The sequence below is a fragment of the Cryptomeria japonica genome, chromosome 7 (assembly GCF_030272615.1).
Source record: "Cryptomeria japonica chromosome 7, Sugi_1.0, whole genome shotgun sequence".
Classification (NCBI taxonomy): Eukaryota; Viridiplantae; Streptophyta; class Pinopsida; order Cupressales; family Cupressaceae; genus Cryptomeria; species Cryptomeria japonica.
This window is the reverse complement of record NC_081411.1, coordinates 833,865,924-833,876,114: the sequence shown is the minus strand read 5'-3', so window position 1 is coordinate 833,876,114 and position 10,191 is coordinate 833,865,924.

Below are 10,191 nucleotides of genomic sequence, written 5' to 3'. Positions count from 1 at the left end.
GCTGAAAGTATATGAGTAGGAACAGGTGAAGAGAGTCAGATCCCTACAGGAACTTCAAACACAGCTTATACTGAAGGTATAAGTCTTACAGGGAGCATACAAGGAATCTGAAGCCATTCTTGCTACACTTGAAATGAGCATCATTGATGCAATGGAGGAGATAGCTGGACAAATCAAGACTCATGTAGAGATCGCAAGCATAATTTTAGAGACATGGCATAAGTTTGTCTAGATTCATTGAACCTAGGAAATTGTTCCAAGGTTGTAGCCGACTAAATGTAAATGTTTATAAAAAGTGTGCTGAGGTATAAAGTTGGTATGTGTGTAAAGAGAGATTTCATGAGTGAATATTGTAAATAAGAATGTGCGGTGATTAGGGAAGTTTTGTAATAAAGTTTTGTTGAAGTTTTAAGGATCAGAAGTGGATCTTATCAGACACAGAAGGTGTTACTTGAAGATCTTTTCATTGTTGTTTTCCTAACAATTTGCAGTAGCAAAATCCCCTAATTGGGTAGGTCCTAACAAGTCATAAATCCCCTAACAGGGTAGCTCTGAATCAGAGTCTCAAATCCTCTTGCAAGGTTGATCCTAACAAGTCATTGCTCCTAACAGGGCTTACCATTCAAATCCCTTAACCGGGTGACTCTTAACCAGGTTTGCTCCTAACAGGGCATAGCTGTAAGACCTTAACGAGTCAAGATTTCTATTCTACAGATAGTGAATCTTGTGGGTACCAACTCCCACCGTGGTTTTTCCCTTTTGGGTTTTCCACATATAATCTATTGTGTTATGTGGAATTTATTTTATTGGGCGTTAGCTTATGTGGTGATATTTCTTATATGCTTGATAAGTTTTAAGTTGTTTAAGTTGTTGATCAAACTCATATTATTTTTGCTTGCACTGATTCACCCCCCTATCAATGCCTTATAATTTCATCAGTTTCTTCAACTTCTACAGAATCCAAAGATGCATTGTCATTGTCTGGTATATTCCTACGATTGTCAAATGGATTGTAGAATTCCTCTCCATCAAAATCATAAGTACTCATGTTTATAGACCTTAAAGCTTATTCGGCTTCCCTTCTAGACCTTTGTGAATGGGTTTCAACCATGGACTAAAATATTGACCAAAATGAAAGGTAAGATGAAAATGCAAAGACTATGGAAGACCAAGAGGTGTATGAAGTGTATATGAATCTTGGGTAAACTTGAAATGTCCAAGAATGTAAGATCAAAGTATGTATGTTTGAGAGTAAGGTGTGGCTTCCAAAGAGATGATGGATCTCTTGATGAGGTAAGTTGACCTTGACTCAAGAAGACCAAATGAGACCCTAAGATGATAGATCTTGATGCAGGAATCACCTAGTGGTGTGTTGTAGTATGTTTGCAAAGTGTGATGAGGACAAGCAAAGTAACCTTTTGACTCAAATTTGGAAAATATGAATGAGGGCAATGCAAGTGAAGGAAAATGATTGACTTTGTGTGACCAAGATAGGTTGTCTAAAAAATGAAGCTCTATAGGAAGCAGCCTTGGAATCTCTTTGAATTTGAAAACTTGAGTCCCTTCTGTACTCAAGAATTTTCTCTAATCTTTCAATTGTGAATGTAGACATAGTTTTAACCAACCCAGATGTGATCTCGGATCCCAGACGTAGTTTCAGTAGACACGGACGTTGTTTTCTAAGTGATAATGACAAATTTAGCCTGAAAGTCAAAGACACAATTCTGTACTGCACAAACATGATTTCCCAACATAGACATGGTTTTAAACAGAGACATAGTTTCTGAAAATGTGATAATTTCTTGTTGATACTCTACTGTAGGACACAGACGTAATTCTGTACTGCAGAGACATGGTTTTAACAGTCACAGATGTGTTTTTTGATATTTTATGCAATTATGTCCGATTGTGAAGTTGTTTAATGTGACCAAATCTCAATGTTTGTGAATTTTTTCGTGGCAAGAGGACATAATAACAGTGAAGACTCAATGTTTGAAAGTGTTTTGTCCCAAGGATAAAAAATGTTTCCAAATGTGAATTATAATGTGAAATGTTTTTGCATACACTTGAAAACATGGTGGACACAATGTTTCTTTGTTTTGCTTGAAAATGTTTGAGTGTTTTGATCATGCAAGCACAAATCCTAGGGATAGTCAGGACAATAGTTGTTGAATCTCATTTGGGGGTTACCCCGAGGCTACACAATTCAGAGCGGATACTTAGATGCTTGACCCCACTGGCTCCACCCTCAGCACTCACTTCTCTGGGGAAACCAAGCACCAATTCCCATGAAAACTCCCCGTGGTGAACTATGTATCTCTACTAAGAACTGTAAGAATGTGAGCCGCTTCAGAGGTCCGACCTCCTGCACCAACAACTAGAAGATTTTTGGCTTCTAACACAAAAGATGTCTAGTAAGGGCATGCATTCGGGTGGCTATAATCAACAATGTGTTATGCTCCATTAAATGGAAGGCCTCCCAGCCTATAGAGGTTGTGCTCTATAGGATTTATGGGGAGTCGTAACATCGTTATAGCCTCATGTAACACCCATTGCTTGAAATTGTCGTCACAAACACTTTTATTTATAGTAGCTTGGAAGAGCTTGGCTTTAGCCTATTACCACTTGGGTCATTTCCTCTCACTTGGCCTTATGGGCTACTCAGGAGGCAGACCCTCTAAAAGATAAAACACAAAGAGCTATTGCTCAAAACACAAAAGACACTTGTTACTTCTAAAGCCCAAAATGAAATGTCTGCTAAACTAAAGAAGACAAAGCAAGAAATTTCAAAATCAAATCTCTTTCAAAGGTATTTTGAAATGATACCCCTCTTGCAAGCACACAAGTTAGGTAAATTTTAAGATCCAAAAGACTTTGTGAAATAGAGGCCTTTGACAAGACAATTTTCTCCTTTTTAAACAGTGCACCACTTCGTTAGTCGGATCAAAAGAGGTTAGCCCTAAAAACCAAATCTGAAAAACCCTAAATGAAAGCGAAAATGCAAAACTGAAAATGTAAATGTAGCTATACTAGACGCAGACGCTGAAACAGATCACAAATGTAGACAAACAAAACAGAGATGCAATTTCCAGATCTAAGACCTGCAAAACAGATAGCAAAACGCAGATATGACATAAACCTGCACAGATGCAATTTCTCGACATAGACGCAACAATATAGCTCACATACGCGATTCTAGTAACCTACAACTGCAAATCACGGTCAAATCCATCATAGACGCAAAAAAATGTAGAATCGTCATAATGTCGAACCTGCAACTTTTAAAAACACAAAATATGCAAACAAGATGTCAAAATAAAAGGGACACGAGTCGCACCGAGCATGCCAAAATGTAGACGATTAATATGGATAGAGAAAAATCAACAATATTGAAAGACTAACAAAGATTCAACCACAAAACCCTAGCCTGACAATGAAAGTAATCCACCATACACAAATGAAGATACTTAAGACGATGCAAATAAACAAAATAAACCAAATATACCATTCACATGTCTAGTAGGGTTTCAATCTCCATTATCTCCTATCTCCATTGATCTTGTTTGATATATTTGCTCTCAGACTTTATGTGTGCACAAGAGCTCAACAAAGAACGAAAATGTGGTTGATAGCTTAATCGCAAGAAGGCTCAATTGCATAAGGGATTTGATAAATTAGACAATTAGGTTTGATAATGAAGGAGAGTATCCTCTTATATAGAAGACACTTTAGGAAATGGAGGGATAAGATTCAGAGGTGTAAAGATAAATGGTCGGCTAGGATTAAAGGGTAGGTAGAGGAAATAATTAAATGATAAAGGGTGTATGTAGAGGAAAATTAAAAGATAAATGACATGTGTCATTGAAGGAAAAAGCTAATGAATTAATTAAATAAATAAAGATTTATTTAATTAATAGAGGAAGTGGGATCAATTAAATAAATAAAATATTTATTTAATTTAGGAAAAAGATAATTTAAATAAATAAAAGTATTTATTTAAATGAAGAAAGGCTTAGAAGAGGATTAATGAATTAATCAAATAAATAAGAATTTATTTAATTAATAGAAGACTTAAGGTAAAAATAATTAAATAAATAAAAATATTTATTTAATTAGAAAGAACAATTTTAGGTGTCTATAGGACTTATAAGTCTGACTTGCAACTAATACACACACTAGCAAATTGGTAGTTTTTTGACCAATTTGTGATTAATCGATGGTTTTATCCTATCAAAATGAAATTCCTATGGAGGTTAATTGTCTCAAATGATGATCTTATTATGTTGCAATGTATTTATTGGAAATGACAGAGCCTTCACTTAGCAAGAAATCAATGAAGTTCTAGAAGCAAGAGGTACATCTAGTTTTTCCTCCTTCCTTTGTATCATCTAATATTGACAATATCAGGGATACGAAAATTGGCCACGCAGATCTTGATGAATTCTTGAAAAGAGTAAAAGAGCCACCAATATCTTATAAAATGGAGCCCACCATCAACAGTGAAATACATTTGGTGGTGGCCTTTTCTATGTCTGCATAGAATCCAGAACTTGTGTTGGCCCTAGCCAACAGGTACGATCCTATCACTAAATCAGTAAAGGATGTAGATGGAAAGAAGATACTCATCAAACTTGATGAGGATTTCTTTGATACAATCTTCAAGTGCTTACCTATAGATCAATATGTCAATATTGACATGCAATCAGCAGTGGCTTATTTCGATAAAAATTCATATAAGTGCGGGAGGGACATTAATGATAATTGGTTAAAAACACCTAGGACTACAATTTCAAGGTGGTCGGAGACTCTTCCTCTTAGTGATTTTATTGAGGAGGTCAATGATCTTATTACTCTTGTCATATTGGTAAAAGGCCTACCGACTTCCAACACTTTCTACAAGTGGATGTATTAGTACATTCACATTATCAGGTAGAATAAGAAGAAGATCTACTAGGGCAAGCAGATTGTAGGTGCTTTATGTGAGTAGTTGACCAAGGTACACACCATCCTAAAGTTCTATATGACTTCTTACCTTGTTTATGTAGCTACCTTGATGAGGCATTTTCTAGGCTTATCTACCACAGGTGACAGGAGTCAAGTTCCCATTTACAAGTATTTTTCCCAGTTAACTCTTAAGGAGAGTTTGCACCATTTAAGGAGGGCAAACGATGTCTACTTTACTAATTATATGTGCTTATTTGATAAGGACCTTCAGAACAAGAGAGTGTCAGATGAAGCTTGGAAGGTGGTGAGTGAATATGGCTGTATTTTCTTACAATTCCCCATATTTACATATATTAGGATTGGATTCTTTAATGGAGAACCCTTCATGCTCCCAAGGTACCTATTAGACAAGATCATCCTCATGGAGATGGCTCACCAAATGATATCAATCCATGAGCATCAGATTGGAGCTCATAAGATAGGTCTCAAGTTTTCTATTACCATAGGGAGATATTCCATCAATTCCATCTACAAGGCTTGTGGTATGGAGGAGGAGATGAGGAGAGTAACTAGGAGATTCCTCAAAGCCAGGAAGTATTTTGACTACAGGGGCATGAAGATCAAAATCAAGAAGAGTTACACTCATTTCCATCGAATTGAGGATGTGTGGATTGATTGTAGAAGAGAAGAGGACATTCGAAGACTTGACTATTATCATTTAACAACATAACAGATTGAGAATTTTGATCTTTTTGATGTTCCTAAGGATCTTGATGAGGATGGAGACATCCTAGATCCTATATATGAGAAAAACAAGATTGTTGGATCACCTTTTTCCTCTTATCCAATGGTCCCAAAAGGAGAATACTTCAATAAGGGCTAGGTTCCAAAGAATTCTTAATAATACCAGTATTTGGTTGAATCTACATGGTGTCCTGCTAAAGCCTTTCCAAACTGAATCATTTGAAGAAGATGGTGCAAGGCCTAAGGGAAGTATTTCTGAATTGAGGACCAAGAACAGACAAGAACTTGTAGCTCCTAAAGGTCCTAAATTCAAGTTCACTATTGGAAAGGGTAAAACCCAAGGTGAGTCATCAATTCAAGAGACTCAAGTCCATGATGAAGTTGAAGGAGAAGAAGAAGAAAATGAAGGTGAACAAGAAGAAGAAGGAGAAGAAGAAGATGATGATGATGATGATGAACTAGAGAATGAGCATGAACAAGAGGAAGGAGAATTTGATGAGGAGGGATTACTTGAAATCCCAAGTACTTCCCCGTCTCAAGAGACACACGAAGGTGTTCCTCCTACATCATGTGATATCACAGGTACTAGTTTAGTCTCTGTTACTAATACTATTCATTTGGGTTCCACTATGTCATTTTCATCTCAAGCTCCTGAAATTCATGAGATTTCTTTCACTTCCACAAGTGAATTTTCCCTTAATACACCTCATGACAACCTTGATACTATTTTTATTCCCAATTTGTTTGAGGTTACTTCTTCCATGTTGGAAGATTTTGATAATTTCATGTTAGAAACCCAAGTTCCACCTCAGGTTTCTATTGTTTCAAATTCATCTGCCATTGTTACCTCAACTCCACCCATTGTGACTACAAGTATTCAGTCACTGGAGTTGGCAACACAAGCTTTGACTACTAGAGTGAATGTTGACACTTCTTTGTCACCCTGGCTAGTGTCTAACACCCCAAAGAGAAAGAAGCAAGCCATCTCTCCAGATGGCTTTGATTTTAGTCAATTGGTACCTGTCAAACCCAAGGTCACAAAGAAGGCCAAGACTCTATCTAGATTGAGAATGGACCAATCAAAGAAAAAGTACATGGAAATGGCTATTCCTCCTCCCGACACAGACTTGGATAAAGTGCAATCTACTGATTATGTCATTAAAAAAATTGATTTGGGCAAACAAACACATGAGGCTGCAGTTGAAGATGCTCAAACTTCTTTCCAACATCTTATGGCAATGTTCAATGAATAGAAAGTTAAGAAAGATAATTTAAAGAATCAAGTTGATAAGCTTACATAGGTCTTGATCAAAATTACCAAATCATCAGAGGTAGTTGAGTCAGTCACTTCTTCAGTGGATGAGAAAATTGTTAAACAAGTTAAACATGTAAATTCTCATGGGAGAACAATTGGTGAATGGATGGATAGATTACTGAGCTAGGTAACTCATCTCTTATGTTCTATTGTTACTCTTGTGAACAACTTGGAGGAGGTAAAAATTGAAATTGATAAAACTTTGAATTTTTTTCTAATGAATTGGAAGCACATGAGAAAGACTTCGACTCTTGGTTTAAGTTGGAATATTTCTAGTTGGATGTTCTAGTTGACAATGGAGTAATCCCTACAAGGGATATGTACATTGAGCAAAGAGATATTCTAGAACATCAAATGAACACAATAAAGATGCTTATCAAAGATTTGAGGAAAACAAAAAAGAGTGTAATGATAAAGGGAAAGACATCATCAAGAAGATATCAGCTCTTCCTTGCACATTCCTCGATGAGAACCAGAAGCCTCTTCATGAAGGTATCATTCATTAAAGAGTTCATTCTGTTGATTGGTGAAGAGGTTGATAAACAAACTTTCTCATTGTCCTTAATTGATAAGTTGGTGGATATCCAAGTAAATTTGGATGATTTAGCCTCGCTTCGAAAGAAGCACGGGAAATGCTACATGAGCCTCGAAGATTCTATCACTTGGGTCAAGGTCATCACAAGTCATACTAAAGGACCTGATCAAGAACATATGAAAGAAAATTTTCAAAAGTTTGAGAAATTCATGAAGTAGGATTAAAATGGAGTGTCAACTGACACTTAGTAATTTTCATAGTAGATGCATTTTTTTAATAAGACATTGATACCTCAAGTGTCATTTTGTATTTAGTTTTTGCACTTAGGCAATGCACGAGTCCGAAGTCAATTAATACTCTTCTTTAAATTAGTCATAGTTTTTCCTAATTTCATATTGCACCTCTCTCCTATATATATACAAGGTTTCTCATTTTAATGGGATCGATTATCTTTAATCTATATGCCAAAACTCTACCAAAGTGAAGTGCAAAAGTGAAACTTTGTCTTCCTATTGTGATTTTAAAAACTTGATGAAATAAGAAGAAAGCTTTGGCATCCAGACTTTGTGTTGGATTCATTTGTGGTTTATGGTGAGAGTGTTCTTATGCCATTTTTATTATAAATTATTATTTCACTCAAGTAAAGGTGTGTTCAAAGAATATCGCTAAAGTGTAGAGGCAATTGTTAATTTGTGAACTTTATGTCATATTTTGGTTATTATTAATAATTAGGAATTAGTGAGTGTGGTATCAGTTTGAAGAATTTGTGCTTTATATTGGTACTTTCAAGTTAAATTTAGTTGAGATATATTAAGGTTACACTTAAAAGACTTTATGCTTTATTGTGTCATCTTGGAAAGGAAATCATATCTTGAAGACTTTGAGCTTCATATTATCATTTCAAAAAAACATTATCAAAAGTGAAGTTAAGAATCAGTTTAAAGACTTTGTGCTTTACTAATATTTTCTTAATTGACACATTAGGTTACAAAAGTATTTATAAAAAGGTTGATAGGACAACAATGAGTTTTAAGACTTTGAGCTTAAGCACTCTTTCCTATCCCAGAGAAGGAACATAGGACTTTGCACCTTTATGGAAACTTTGCTTCTTTATTATCCATATTGTATCATTCTTACATCCTAGGTTAATTTATAACAAAGAAATTGTAAGAATTATTGTTTCTCTATATTGTTAACTATTTCTTGAAAACAGAGTAAAAGAATAACATCTATCTTAAAAAAAGAAGATAGGATGATGTACCTGTAGACACCTAAAACTTACATAACTAATTAAATGAATTTCATTCATTTAATCATCATTCATTCACCTATTAATTAGACTAAGGTTTAATTAATATCCCTATTCCTCCAATCAACCTATTAATCAAATTAAAGATTTGATTAAAATCCTTTTCTTCTAGCCTAACCTATTAATTAAACTAAGGTTTGATTAAGTACCCTTTATCCATTTAATTGAATAAATCTTATTTATTTAATTAAAAACCCCTTTTTCCCTTTTAATTGAATTTACATTTGATTAAATCTCTTTGCATTTAAATAAATCATTATTTATTTGTGAATAGTCCCCCACTTGCAAAATCCTACAAATGCAAGTTGCAACCCTTTTAGCTAAAATAAATCTTTTATTTTATCTAAAAATTGCCTATTTCCCTCCACTTGCATTCTCCTACATTTTCCATTAGCATGCTAATATTCTTCTAAAACCCCTCATTATCCTAATTAATCCAAATCCTAACCAATAGTATTTATTCAAATTAAAAATACTACACATCTACCCATACCCACATGTGACTCCACATGTGACTCACAAGTCACTTCACATGTCCACATCACCTTTGACCAAGTGGTTCTCACACATGTGTGAGGATGCTCTTCCCCATAGAGCCACCCTATTCTTTCCCCTTTTGGCCAGTGTGTCATAAACTCTCTTCCACTAGCCCTTACACCTTTCCACAAGTGTTTCCACTTGTCACCTCTTGGACTTCCCAAGATTTGCTCACACACGTGTCAGCACATTTACCCTTGCACCCACTTCTCCTTGTGATACTTGTCACAACGCTAAGCCTTCAAACCTGGGACCACATTCCCTTTCAATCTTATCCCTTGATCAATCTTCAATCTTGACCATCGGTTTTCAAGCCTCAAACTCTATAAATTGAGCCTCTATCAATCAATAAAAGAGAGACTTTTTATCATAGCCTTATAATGCCTTTTTCATTCTAGATCAATCATCTTATGCATCAAACTTATAGTCATTTTGCAGGTTATCAAGGAGATCAATTTATCATCTTCAAGCACTTAGATCATCTTAGTTGCATTCTAGTATAGCTTTCATCATGTTGATAGTATCATGCTATCTTAATTCATAGCCATTGTATATCAATTTCATAGCAATCTCCATGTTAGTTTAATTAACATACCTAATCTTTCAATTTGGAATCAATATTAGTCTCATATCTTCAATTTCATCTTTCATTTCATCTTTTCATATCATTTGATCATGTAGCTAGGATCTTAGTTGCATTCATTTTGATCTTGGCATATCCTTCCATCTCATTCTTTAGGTTGACATCTAAAATATCAAATGCTCTTCCAAGTGAGAGTCACCTTGAATCTTGAAGATCCTTGGAGA